A 13,477-nucleotide genomic window follows, 5' to 3' on the forward strand; every position below is an offset into this window, starting at 1 on the left:
AGAGAGAGGGAGGGAGAGGCAGAGACACAGGCAGAGGGAGAAGCAGGCTCCATGCACCAGGAGCCCGACGTGGGATTCAATCCTGGGTCTCCAGGATCACGCCCTGGGCCAAAGGCAGGCAGGCGCCAAACCGCTGCACCACCCGGGGATCCCCAAGCCTCCCCTTCCTAAGCTCAAGTGCATGCAGCATGTGCGGAAGAAAATGAGAGAACTTTGTCCCTCTTCCAGCAGAACTGAGTGTGTCAAGAATAAGGGTCAGGAGAATTAAATCAGTAAATAAGTAGCCATGAGAGATGCTATCACAGGGCTAGTGTCTGTGATTACTGTCTCCTGCTGACCTTTTCTTTTTTCTTTCTTTTTTTTTAATTTAAATTCAGTTTGCCAATATAAAGTACCTACATAGTTTCAGATGTAGTGTGCAGTGATTTATCAGTTGTGTATAACACCCAGTACTCATCACATTACATGGTCTCCTTAATGCCCATCACCAAATTGCCCCTTTCCCCTAACCACTTCGCCTCCATCAACCCTCAGTTTGTTTCTTGTAGTTAAGTATTTCTCAGGATTACTCTCCCTCTCTGATGACTTTCCAGTTTTCCCTCACCCTATGATCCTCTGTGCTGCTGCTTATATTCCACATATGAATGAAACCATATGATAATTATCTTTCTCTGATTGACTTATTTCACTCAGCATAATACCCTCCAGTTCCATCCACATCAAAGCAAATGGTGGGTATTTGTCGTTTGTAATGGCTGAGTAATATTCCATTGTATACATAAACCACATCTTCTTTATCCATTCATCTTTCAGTGGACACCGAGGCTCCTTCCACAGTTTGACTATTGTGGCCATTGCTGCTAGAAACATTAGGGTGCAGGTGTCCTGCCATTTCACTGCATCTGTATCTTTGGGGTAAATCCCCAGCAGTGCAATTGCTGAGTCATAGGGCAGATCTATTTTTAACTCTTTGAGGAACCTCCACACAGTTTTCTAGTGTGGCTGTACCAGTTCACATTCCCACCAACAGTTCAAGAGGGTTCCCCTTTCTCCACATCCTCTCCAACATTTGTTGTTTCCTGCCTTGTTAATTTTCCCCATTCTCACTGGTGTGAGGTGGTATCTCATTGTGGTTTGGATTTGTATTTCCCTGATGGCAAGTGATGCAGAGCATTTTCTCATGTGCGTGTTGGCCATGTGTATGTCGTCTTCGGAGAAATTTCTGTTCATGTCTTCTGCCCATTTCATGATTGGATTGTCTTTGCTGTTCAGTTTAATAAGTTCTTTATAGAACTTGGATACTAGCCCTTTATCTGATATGTCACTTGCAAATATCTTCTCCCATTCTGTAGGTTGTCTTTTAGTTTTGTTGACTGTTTCTTTTGCTGTGCAGAAGCTTCTTATCTTGATGAAGTTCCAATAATTCATTTTTGCTTTTGTTTATCTTGCCTTCATGGATGTATCTTGCAAGAAGTTACTGTGGCCAAGTTCAAAAAGGGTGTTGCCTGTGTTCTTCTCTAGGATTTTGATGGGATCTTGTCTCACATGTAGATCTTTCATCCATTTTGAGTCTATCTTTGTGTATGGTGTAAGAGAATGGTCCAGTTTCATTCTTCTGCATGTGACTGTCCAATTTTCCCAGCACCATTTATTGAAGAGACTGTCCTTTTTCCAGTGGATAGTCTTTCCGCTTTGTCTAATATTAGTTGACCATGAAGTTGAGGGTCCACTTCTGGATTCTCTATTCTGTTCCATTGATCTATGTTTCTGTTTTTGTGCCAGTACCACACTGTCTTGATGACCACAGCTTTGTAGTGCAACCTGAAATCTGGCATTGTGATGCCCCCAGCTATGGTTTTCTTTTTTAATATTGCCCTGGCTATTCGGAGTCTTTTCTGATTCCACACAAATCTTAAGATGGTTTGTTCCAACTCTCTGAAGAAAGTCCATGGTATTTTGATAGAGATTGCATTGAATGTGTAAATTGACCTGGGTAGCATTGACATTTTCACAATATTAATTCTTCCAATCCAGGAGCATGGAATATTTTTCCATCTCTTTGTGTCTCCCTCAATTTCTTTCAGAAGTGTTCTGTAGTTTTTAGGGTATAGATCCTTTACCTCTTTGGTTAGGTTTCTTCCTAGGTATCTTATATTTTTGGGTGCAAATGTAAATAGGATTGACTCCTTAATTTCTCTTTCTTCAGTCTCATTGTTAGTGTATAGAAATGCCACTGACTTCTGGGCATTGATTTTTGTATCCTGCCACACTGCCAAATTGCTGTATGGGTTCTAGCAATTTTGGGGTGGAGTCTTTTGGGGTTTCTATGTACAGTATCATGTCATCTGTGAAGAGGGAGAGTGTGACTTCTTTGCCAATTTGTTTTTTGTTTTTTGTTTTTTTTCTTTGCCAGTTTGAATGCCTTTTATTTATTTTTTGTTGTTGTTGCCTGATTGCTGAGGCTAGGACTTCTAGTACTATGTTGAATAGCAGTGGGGAGAGTGGACATCCCTGTTATGTTCCTGATCTTAGGGGAAAGGCTCCCAGTGTTTCCCCATTGAGAATGATAATTTTCTGTGGGCTTTTCGTAGATGGCTTTTAAGATGCTGAGGAATGTTCCCTCTATCCCTACACTCTGAAGAGTTTTGATCAGGAATGGATGCTGGATTTTGTCAAATGCTTTCTCTGCATCTATTGAGAGGATCATATGGTTCTTGTTTTTTCTCTTGCTGATATGATCAATCACATTGATTGCTTTACAAGTGTTGAACCAACCTTGCATCCAGGGGATAAATCCCACTTGGTCATGGTGAATAATCTACATTTATGTCTTTTATCCATTTTGAGTTTATCTTTCTGTATGGTATAAGAAAATGATCTAGTTTCATTCTTCTATATGTGGCTGTCCATTTTTTCCATCACCATTTATTGAAGAGACTATTTTATTTTCCACTAGATATTATTTCTTGCTTTGGGAATATTAGTTGACCATAGAGTTGAGGGTCTATTTTCTGGGTTCTTTATTCTGTTCCATTGATCTATGTGTCTGTTCTTGTGCCAGTACCATGGTGTCTTGATGATAACAGCTTTGTAATATAGCTTGAAGTTAGGCATTGTGGTGCTACCAGCTTTGGTTTTCTTTTCAACATTCCTGTGGCTATTCAGGGTCTTTCTGGTTCTGTAGAAATTTGAAGATTATTTGTTCCAACTCTGTGAAAAATGTCCATGGTATTTTGATAAGGATTGCATTGAATGTGTAGATTGCTCTGGGTAGCATAGATATTTTCACAATATTTAATCTTCTAATCCATGAGCATGGAATGTTTTTCCATCTCTTTATGTCTGCAATTTCTTTTATAAGTGTTCCATAGTTTTCTGAGTATAGATCCTTTGCCTCTTTGCTTAGGTTTGTTCCTAGGTATCTTATGATTTTTGGTACACTTGTAATGGGAGCAATTCCTTAATTTCTCTTTCTTCAGTCTCATTGTTAGTGTATAGAAATGCCACTGATTTCTGTGCATTGATTTCATATCCTGCCATGTTGCTGAATTGCTGTATGAGTTCTAGCAATTTTGGGTTGGAATCTTTAGGGTTTTTCACATAAAGTGTCATATCACCTGCAAAGTGAGAGTTTGACTTCTTCTTTACCAAAGTGAATGCCTTTGATTTCTTTTTGTTATCTGATTGGTGAGACTAGGACTTCTAGTACTATGCTGAACTGTGGTGAGAGTGGATATCCTTGTCATGTTCCTGATCTTAGAGGAAAAGTTCTCAGTTTTCCCCCATTGAGAATGATTTTTGCTGTGGGCTTTTTGTAAATGGCTTTTATGATATTGAGGTATGTTCCTTCTGTCCCTATACTGTGGAGAGTTTTCATAGAGAAAGGATACTGTAACTTTGTCAAATGCTTTTTCTGTATCAATTGAGAGGATCATATAGCTCTTGTCCTTTCTCTTATTATTGTGATGTATCACATTGGTTGATTTGCAAATTTGAACCACCCTTGCAACTCAGAAATAAATTTCACTGGGCCGTGGTGAATAATCTTTTAAATGTACTTTTGGATACTATTGGCTAGTATCTTGGTGAGTATTTTGGCATATGTGATCTCCTGGGATGTTGGTCTGTAATTCTCCTTTTTGGTGAGGTCTTTGTCTGGTTTTGGGATCTAGGTAATGCTGGCCTCATAGAACAAGTTTGGAAATTTTCCTTCCATTTCTATTTTTTGGAACCACTTCAGTACCATAGGTATTATTTTTTCGTTAAATGTTTGGTAGAATTCCCCTGGGAAGCCATCTGGCCCTGGACTCTGTTCGAACATTTTTTTATTACTGCTTCAATTTCCTTTTGGTTATGGATCTGTTCAGATTTTCTATTTCTTCCTGTTTCAGTTTTGGTAGTTTATAAGTTTCCAGGAATGAATCCCTTTCTTCCAGATTACCTAATTTGTTGGCATATGGTTGCTCATAATGTTTTGATAATTGTTTATATTCCCTTGGTGTTGGTTGTGATCTCTTTCATTCATGATTTTATTAATTTGTGTCCTTTTTTTTTTCCTTTTTGATATATCTGGCTAGGGGTTTATCGATCTTACTAATTCTTTTAAAGAACCAGCCACTAGTTTTGTTGATCTGTTCTTCTGTTCTACTGTTCTTCCGATTTCTGTTTCATTGAGTTCTGCTCTGTTTATTATTTCTCTTCTCCTGCTTGGTTTAGGCTTTATTTTCTGTTCTTTCTCCAGCTCCTATAAGTGTGTGGTTAGCTTCTGTATTTGAGATTTTTCTAATTTTTTAAGAGAGGCTTGTACTGCAATGTACTTCCCTCTTAGGACCACCTTTGCTGTATCCCAAAGGTTGTGAGGAGTTGTGTTTTTATTTTCATTTATTTCTATGCATTTTTAAAATTCTTCTTTAATTTTCTAGTTGACCCATTCATTCTTTAGTAGGATGTTCTTTAACCTCCAAATGTTTGAATTCCTTCCACATTTTCTCTTGCGATTGAGTTCAAGTTTCAAAACATTGTGGCCTGAAAATATGCAGGGAATAATCACAGTCTTTTGGTATTGGTTAAGATCTGATTTGTGACCCAGTATGTGATCTGTTCTGGAGAATGTTCCATGTGCACTCGAGAAGAATGTATATTCTCTTGCTTTAGTATAGAATGCTCTGTATATATCTGTGAAGTCCATCTGCTCCAGTGTGTCATTCAGAGCTCTTGTTTCTTTGTTGATCTTCTGCCTAGATAATCTGTCTATTGCTGTGAGTGGGGTGTTGAAATTCCATACTATTCTTGTATTGTTATCAATGTTTCTTTACTTCACTTATTAATTGGTTGATAGAATTAGCTGCTCCATAACTAGGAGCATATATATGTATAATTGTTAGATCTTCTTGTTGGATAGACCCTTTAAGTATGATATAGTGTCTTTTTTCATCTCTTAGCATATAGTCTTTGGTTTAAAATCTATTTGTCTGACATGAGGATTGATACTCCAGTTTTCTTTCGAGGTCCATTGGCATGATAAATGCTTTTCCACCCCCTCACTTTCAGTCTGGAGATGTCTTTAGTCTAAAATGAGTCTCTTGTAGACAGCAAATGGATGGGTCTTGCTTTTTTATCCAGCCTGATACCCTGTGTCTTTTGATTGAAGCATTTAGTCCATTTACATTCAAACTAACTCTTAAAAGATAAGATGCCTTTGTATTACCTGTAAAGTCCCTGTTTCTGTAGATTGTCTCTGTTTTTTTTTTTTTTCCAGTTTATGTTACTCTTGGGCTTTTTCTTTGCTTTCAGGATCCTTAATATTTCTTGCAGGGCTGGCTTGGTGGTCACATATTCTTTTAGCTTCTGTCTGTCCTGGAAGCTCTCTATCTCTCCTTCCATTGTGATTGAAAGCCTTGCTGGATAAAGTATTCTTGGCTGCATGTTTTTCTCATATAGTACCTGGAATATATCCTGCCAGTCCTTTCTGGCCTGCCAGGTCTCTGTGGATACGTTTGATGCCAGTCTGATGTTCCTACTCTTTCCTTACTCTGTAGGTAAGGAACCTCTTGCCTCAAGCTGCTTTCAGGATTTTCTCTTTATCTCTGAAATTTGCAATCTTCACCATTATATGTCAGGGTGTTGATCTGTTTTTATTGATTTGGGGAGAGGCCCTCTCTACCTCTTGGACATGAATGCCTGTTTCCTTCCCTAGATTAGAGAAGTTCTAAGCTATGATTTGCTCAAATACACTTTTTGGTGCTCTTTCTCTTTCTTTGCCCTCAGGCACCTCAATAATTCTGATATTGCTTTGTTTTACTGCATTGCTGATTTCTCAAAGCCTCCCGCATGGTCCATTTAGTTGTTTCTCTTTTTTTTCCTCAGCTTCCTTCCTTCATCAACTTATCTTCTGTGTCACTTACTCTCTCTTCTGCCTCATTTACCCTAGCTGTTAGAGCATCCAATTTAGACTGTATATCAATTAAAGCATTTTTAATTTTGGCCCAATTAGATCTCATTTCTGCACTAAGAGATTCCCCAGTATCTTATGCTTTTTTCCAAGCCCAGCTAGTAACTTTATAATTGTTAACCTGAATTCCATCTCTGACATTTTACTTATATCTATGTCGATTAGATCTGTGGCAGAGAATATTATTACCTCTGGTTCTTTCTTTTGTGGTGAATTCCTCCTTTGAGTCATTTTGTCCTGAGAAGAATGGATGAACAAGTGAGCACTATCAAAAATATCAACCATGCTAAGCAAAATACACACTAGACAAATCCAAAGATGTCCAAAACCAAAAAAGACAAGGACAAAGAAAAACGAAAAAAAGGGAGAGGTGGGGTGAGAGAATATAATCTTACAGAGTGGACAAAATAAGGTGATTCACTTGGTTCTGAGTATATTTTGGCTTGTGTGTTAGAAGACACTAAAGTCCAAAATTATAAAAAAGTAAAACATACATACAAAAAATAAAATTGAATATAGTGAAAGGAAGCCAAAAATGAATTCTGTATCTCTAAAATGTGTTAAAAAAAAAATAAAAATGAAGGTTAAAAAAGACTTAAAAACAAAGAATTGATAAAATAAGAAACTAGTTGACATGGGGAAAATTGGAAAATTTTAAGCTGAGAGATCAATCATAAGAAAAGTTTGAGTTCTATATACTATTTCCTCCTAGCATTGGAGTTTTACAATCCTTTTCAGTCAATAAACTTGTGGTTCATCTGTTCTTTCAGCTGGTCTCCCAGAGGGTGCCTGCTGTGCTGATTCTCAGGTGTCTGTGCCTGGGAGGACTTGTACCGACCGTCCTTTGCCAGGGGGGCCAGGCCCAGTGTAAGCTGTTTGCTGTGTGTGACTTTCCTTCCCTGAAGGCTTTCCGTACCTCTTTAGAGGGTGAAAATAAAAATGGGCATGCCAAACTCTGCAGGCTCCAATCCTATAGTGTGCGGCCACTTCGTTCCTCTTGGGGGAAGGCAGAGGGACACTTATTTGTGCACTTTTTTGCAGTGCCCTGGTAGGGAGAGCGTTCACCCTGTCACGTGCACATCTGCTCTGCCTGTCCCTCAGGAAGGCAGTGTTGCTGCAGTCTAGTCCTTTGCAGGGACCCAACACAGAGTGGTCACCCTGTCAGCCAGGGTTCCTGGTTTATGTGAACCAAGCTGAGAGTCCCATGCTAGGCTTGCTGACCTAAACCAGTTTCCCCTCTCCAGTCCTTGATAATTATGCTGGCTCAGACACACCTATTCTTTCTGTGACTCCGGGGATCTTGAGATCCCACTGTCCCCTCTGGGATTCTGCCCCACTTCACCACTGAGCACCTTTCAGGCAGGGAAGTCTCACTGAAGTAGATTTCTAAAGGTCCCAGTTTTGCACTCCAGGGCTATATTGCTTTCTGGTAGGCAGCTTATGCATCCTCCCTACCCCCACCATTTAGCTTCCAATATATCCCCTCCTTTTTTTCTTTTCTGCACTCCTACCTTACAAAAAATGGCTGCTTTTCTATTTTAGAATTCAATTCATTCTTTTCTTATATTTCAGATTGAATTCATAGGTGTTCAGGATGATTTGATAGTTATCTAGCTAAATTAAGGGGACCAGATGAAACTAGGACCTCCACACTTCCACCATCTTGCCTCTTCTCCATCCTGTTGACCTCTTCCACAGCTGGCTAAAGTCAACCAGCTACTAATCAAAGCTTGTGAAAAGTTGCTAACATAACAACATAGAGCCCAGCTTGTAGATATGTTTACCAGTCTATAAACATCAGCAGCCTTTCCTATATAGGAAGAATGTTAACAGTCATGCTGTATCTCTTGGAGCATGTGATGAATCACCTGGCAAAGGACAACAAAAATGCAGTCTTGCCATATACAAGGGAAGAACATTCATTTCTCCTCAGATTGCACTCATTTTCTCCCCAAATATTCACTTGTGACATCCTGCTATTTCTGATAGATTGTCTTCTATGATTTTCTCCTATTTAATCCAGGTGGTATGGTGTTCAGTATGTCACTTATCTTACCAGTTGACAGTGATGAGTAGGAACTCATCTTTATGACATACTTGTATGTATGTCATACTTATGACATACTTATGACATACTTATGACATACTATGACAGGTGATTTTCCACCTGTACATTAGTTTTTATTCTAGTTTTCTTAATTAAGTTAGGTAAATTCCCACAGCCCATTTTCCTGTAATTTAGATATTTTAAAGCATTTGTACACTTGTGCAATTCTCTCAGTTCTCCTTGGCTACATTTATCCGTGCTCTAATTGGCTCTTTTCTCCATCTGCTCAAGGGGATCTACCTCTTCAACTACCTAAGCTTCAGGAATTCTTGTACCTTACTTGGCATAATTCTGATATAATTCTTTCCAAAGGTAGAAACACAAGTTTGCATTCAATTTTAAGAAATCATGATGATGATGGTGATGGAGATGGTGATCATTAACACTTAAGTGGCTCTAAGTCAGGGTCAGGCACTCTTCCACATGAGTGAGTACTGTTGTTACCTCCATAAGGAAACTGAGTCACAGAGAAGTTACATGAATTACCCAAGCTAATAGTAGCAGATCTGGGATTCAGGCCCAGGCAGTGTATGGCTCTAGGGCCTCTTTTCTTTAACTGCTACTATGTATGCTTTCATGCTGCTTCCACTTTTCTTCTGAATTATACTTTATCTATGGGAAGTCTTTCTGTTTTGTTCCATTTTATTTGGGAAGAACCAACAAAAACACAGAGTATAATGAATGGTTTTACTCCTGATATCACTACAAGTATGAATGCATGCTAAGAAAAATGGGGAAGCCAGAAATCAAACAAAATTCCTGATTCACAGTCGCCTTCTCTGTTGGTAGTTGTCAAAAATTATAGTGCTTTCCTGTGGTATGCTTTGCATTAATCTAGTATGTGCTTCTGAGGACTGTTTGTGGCCATTGTGAGGCAGAAGGCATCCTCCAGGGCTAATGGGCTTGTCTTAGGGTCCACTTCACCTCAGGTGGGTTACAGTTTAAGGTTGAAATCTTCAACCTTATGAGGGTCTAAATGCAAGGAAATCACAGTGTTTGCTGATGAAGTCATGAGTTCCCAGAACTCCATGATTCAAGAGGAAAAGTTCCTAGAAAGTGGATATAGTGGGAGAAGAAGAGCTCCCATGATTCAGTGGAATCATATGTATGAGGAGACAACAACTCTGTTTGCTTTGTTAGTGGGTCTGGATTGAGATCAGTGAGATTGTGAGAACATGTATGTGGTTCCAGTTCATAAACCATCCTACACCAAAGAGTTGGATTTGGTCCTAAAACAATACTCCTTTTTTATTCTTGGTTGTTTCTGCAGTTTTACTGAAGAAGAAAACCTTTTCCTTAGTGGTTTAGTGTCTTTTCACTTCATCTTCCAAATTCCTGGCACTGAATTGAATTTAGGGAGCACTCTGGTCTGGCTCCCTTGTTAAATAAATCAGGAAACAAAGGTCTAGAGGATTTAGGAGATTTGCTCAAGTTTTCACAAATAATTGAGTACAGCCTTGATCTTTGGCTTGCCAGCCTGTGTTCTCTTCTACTTTATTTCTATCCTTTGCTTATTGCTGGAAGGAACAAATATTACTTGGAGTGCTTGAAGGTTGTTGTCTTTTGTGAGAATTTTTTAAACTCAGAGTTTACATTGTTTAAATGTGAGCAAAAATAGATTTCAAGGTAGACCCCAGAATTTACCCAACCCCTCTCTCTTCATTTCTCCAGACCCATTTAAATATCTGGAATTTTAAATTGAAAGAAAGCTTTTTCTAACATGATTGACTCACTGTTGGCTTAAGGAAAGAGGGGAGAGTATGAAAGGAAAGAGGGTAGTGGAGGAAGGGAGGGAGGGGGAGAGAGAAAGAAAAGACACAGACTAACAGTTACTCCAACTTTGTGACTTGGAGGGCATGGTAACTTTACTCAACACCTAATATAGTAGATATGGACTCCCTCAGTAGTTAACTTTGGTTCACATTTAGTTGGTGTCACTCATTTAACATTTAAATGTTGGCCTCAGCAGGAAGCTGAAGTTTTTGTGAAAATTGAAGCAGTGAAAGGGGAAGGTATCTAAAAGGTGCACCATGGCCTTATCTGTAGATTTTAGGTCTTTGTCATGGGAAGGGAAGTTTCAGGAAGGTAGGTGGGAAAAGGGCTTCCACTGGTTGTTCTGTTTTGCCATCAAGACCCCCAGAAAAGGCCTAGATTTCCCTGAAATCCCTGAGCCCCCTAGGACTCATCCCAAAGAGTTTGAACACTGCTGCCCCAGGCTCAAGTTAAAAATATTTTACCCCTGACCCTGTGGCCAGATCCCTTTAACTAGAATGTGGCTGGGCTAGCTGCTTTGGGCTGCCACCTTTGAATGCTTACCATTTATAGAAAAACTGATGGAGCTTCTCCCAGGGTAGATCCAATCAATTGACCACACCTTGCTGTCACTGCTAACCTGGCCATGCCTTCAAATCTCTGTTGACTTTGAGGACTTGGCCTTCTCTTTGCAAGTCACTCAGCCCAGCTGTCCTGCCCACTTCTTAAGTATCTGGGTCAGTCATACCAAGTCCTGGTCTTTGCGTAATTTCATATACCTCTGTGGGGGACTTTTTGAGGATTTAATGAACTATATGCACGCAAAGGATTGATGTCTGACATTAAGGCTACTTACTATCACTTGAGCCCCTGTAATGGCCTCCTAACTGACCTTCCTGCTTTCACCCTGTCCCCTGTAAGCTATTTTTTTATTTTTTATTTTTTAAAAATGTATTTATTTATTTATTTATTCATGATAGAGAGAGAGGCAGAGACACAGGCAGAGGGAGAAGCAGGCTCCACGCTGGGAGCCTGATGTGGGACTAGGTCCTGGGACTCCAGGATCGCGCCCTGGGCCAAAGGCAGGTGCCAAACCGCTGAGCCACCCAGGGATCCCCAAGCAATTTTTTTTTTTTTGAAGACTTATTTATTCTAGACAGCATGAGTAGGGAGGGGAGGAGGGGCAGAGGGGGAGAAGGGGAAGCAGTCTCCCTGCTGAGCACAGAGCCCAAGGTAAGGCTACCTATCAGGATGCTGAGATCATGACCTGAGCTGAAATCAAGAGTTGGATGCTCAACCAACTGAGCCACTCAGGTGCCCCTGGAAAGCTATCTTCTATATAAAAGCCAGTATGATCTTTTAAAAATAAAAATTGTATTTTACCACCTCTAGTGAGTTCTGAATTTTGTCACACTGAATTAAACCTGATCTCCTCACCCACGTTTGTATAGCCCTACGTGATTTGGCCCCTGCCTCCATCTTAAATGTCATTTTGTACAATTTTGCCTTTTTCATTCAACTCACAGATCTTTTTTTAAACTTCCAAGTACCTGCTGATATTGGCACTTGTGTACAAGCTATTTCTGCTTTCTGTAATGCTCATCCACTGATCTTCACATGATAGCTTCTTCACACCATCAAATTCCAGCTGAACATCCTCAAAGAGGCATTCTTTAATTGTTCCAATTAAGTAGCTACCTATCACTCTTCATATCTCATTTGTTTATTTGTTCATTATCTCTCTACTCTCATTTGGAAATAAGCTTCATGAAGCCAGAGACCTTTCATGGCCTATTTTTGTTGTTATTTCTCTCGTGCCTGCAGTGGTACCTAGAATACAGTAGGTGTTCAGTTAATATTTATTGAATAAATGAATGACATAGAAAATGTTCAATAAATGTTAGATATTATTATTTATACTAGAGAAAAACAAAAAAAGTGAAACCTTAATATAATTGGGGCTCCATTCGGTCCTGATTCTGTGCAGTGACATATTCAGAGAAACAGCTGTTCAGAAAAGTAGTACTGAGAGCAATTAAAATCTTTACTCCCACAAGATAATGTCAAAGGTGGGAGGGTATATTTTTCACCAATTACAACACTTGGTAAAATCCTGTCTTGCCATCTCTATTGCTCACAGTACTCAACATTCATGGCAGCTTCACCAATATTATCTTCCTGTCTCCCTGCCAACACTCAACCAAAGAAGGATCCTCAAACAACTGTAACCTGGCTGAGAGCCTCCAGGTGCTGGACCCATTTTCTGAATCAGCATAACAAAAAGCCAGGAGTCTAGCAGGCACACTTGGAACCTGGTGGTATGGCTGGTGAAGGGGGGACTGGACATAGTCATAGTAACAATTTTGTATCTGCTAATTGTACAGCAAAAAAGGGAAAACTGAATAAAGATTTTAATGAATTATAAACTAAATGATACTTAAGAAAGACTGTGAAATAGCTCTACTTGGGAAGCACCGAAGCTCAAACTTTTTATTTGGAACTAAATACACAAAAGGTAAGTCTTTTGTTTTTAGTATCTTGCTACAAAACTTTAGACTCTGGATAGGAGGAGATGTCTATTATCACAGAATTACACTTCACTTAGAACTTTATGGACTCTGATTAGATGATGATGTTAACTTCATTTATTTTAACTATTGTGAATTAGAAACCACACCTAAAAGGGAAGGGGAACTGTTACAGGCAGAGAAAGGAACCTGGTATCAGAAGCAGACCCAGATGAAGAATGATGTTACTATATAGTCATAATAGTGACTCTGATTCCTAAAGTAGGGGTCAGCCATATTTTGTTCCTGACTTTTTTCTCCAGTGTGTTCTGGCTTCTAGAGCCATCAGTGCTCTCTCTTAGGCTCCCTTAGGTCCAGCACACATTTGTAAGACAGACCCTTAGCATCACAAGATATGGTCTGAAGGAAGCAAAATTGCCAGGTCTGCCAAAGCTGCTGCTTTGAACTCTTGGCTGCTTTAGCACAGTGCTCAACCAGCTGACCTTAACTGACTCATCAGGTTAGAAGAGAAGTTGGGAATAGAAATTAGTTCTCTGGGGGATCCTGCCTGTATAATAGCTATCATTTGTATGCAGTTAAATGATTTGCAGAGTAGCACAGCTCAAAACTCCCAGCTGCATTTTGTCTGTTTATTTCTGG

At 39.5% G+C, this 13,477-nt stretch overlaps 1 protein-coding gene across 31 annotated transcripts in view; it reads left to right on the forward strand.

Moving 5' to 3' along the window:
- The window catches only part of TMEM108 (transmembrane protein 108), a 343,659-nt gene that overhangs the window by 129,674 nt on the left and 200,508 nt on the right, over positions 1-13,477 (forward strand). For 7 of the 31 annotated variants that reach the window (XM_049099816.1, XM_049099819.1, XM_035705268.2 and 4 more), the window contains one exon: positions 12,451-12,557. The exons of the other annotated variants lie outside the window; for them this stretch is intronic. The gene's annotated coding sequence lies outside the window, so the exon portion shown is untranslated. The remainder of the gene's footprint in view (positions 1-12,450; positions 12,558-13,477) is intronic. 31 annotated transcript variants of the gene reach the window in all.

The sequence above is a fragment of the Canis lupus genome, chromosome 23, assembly GCF_003254725.2.
Source record: "Canis lupus dingo isolate Sandy chromosome 23, ASM325472v2, whole genome shotgun sequence".
NCBI lineage: Eukaryota > Metazoa > Chordata > Mammalia > Carnivora > Canidae > Canis > Canis lupus.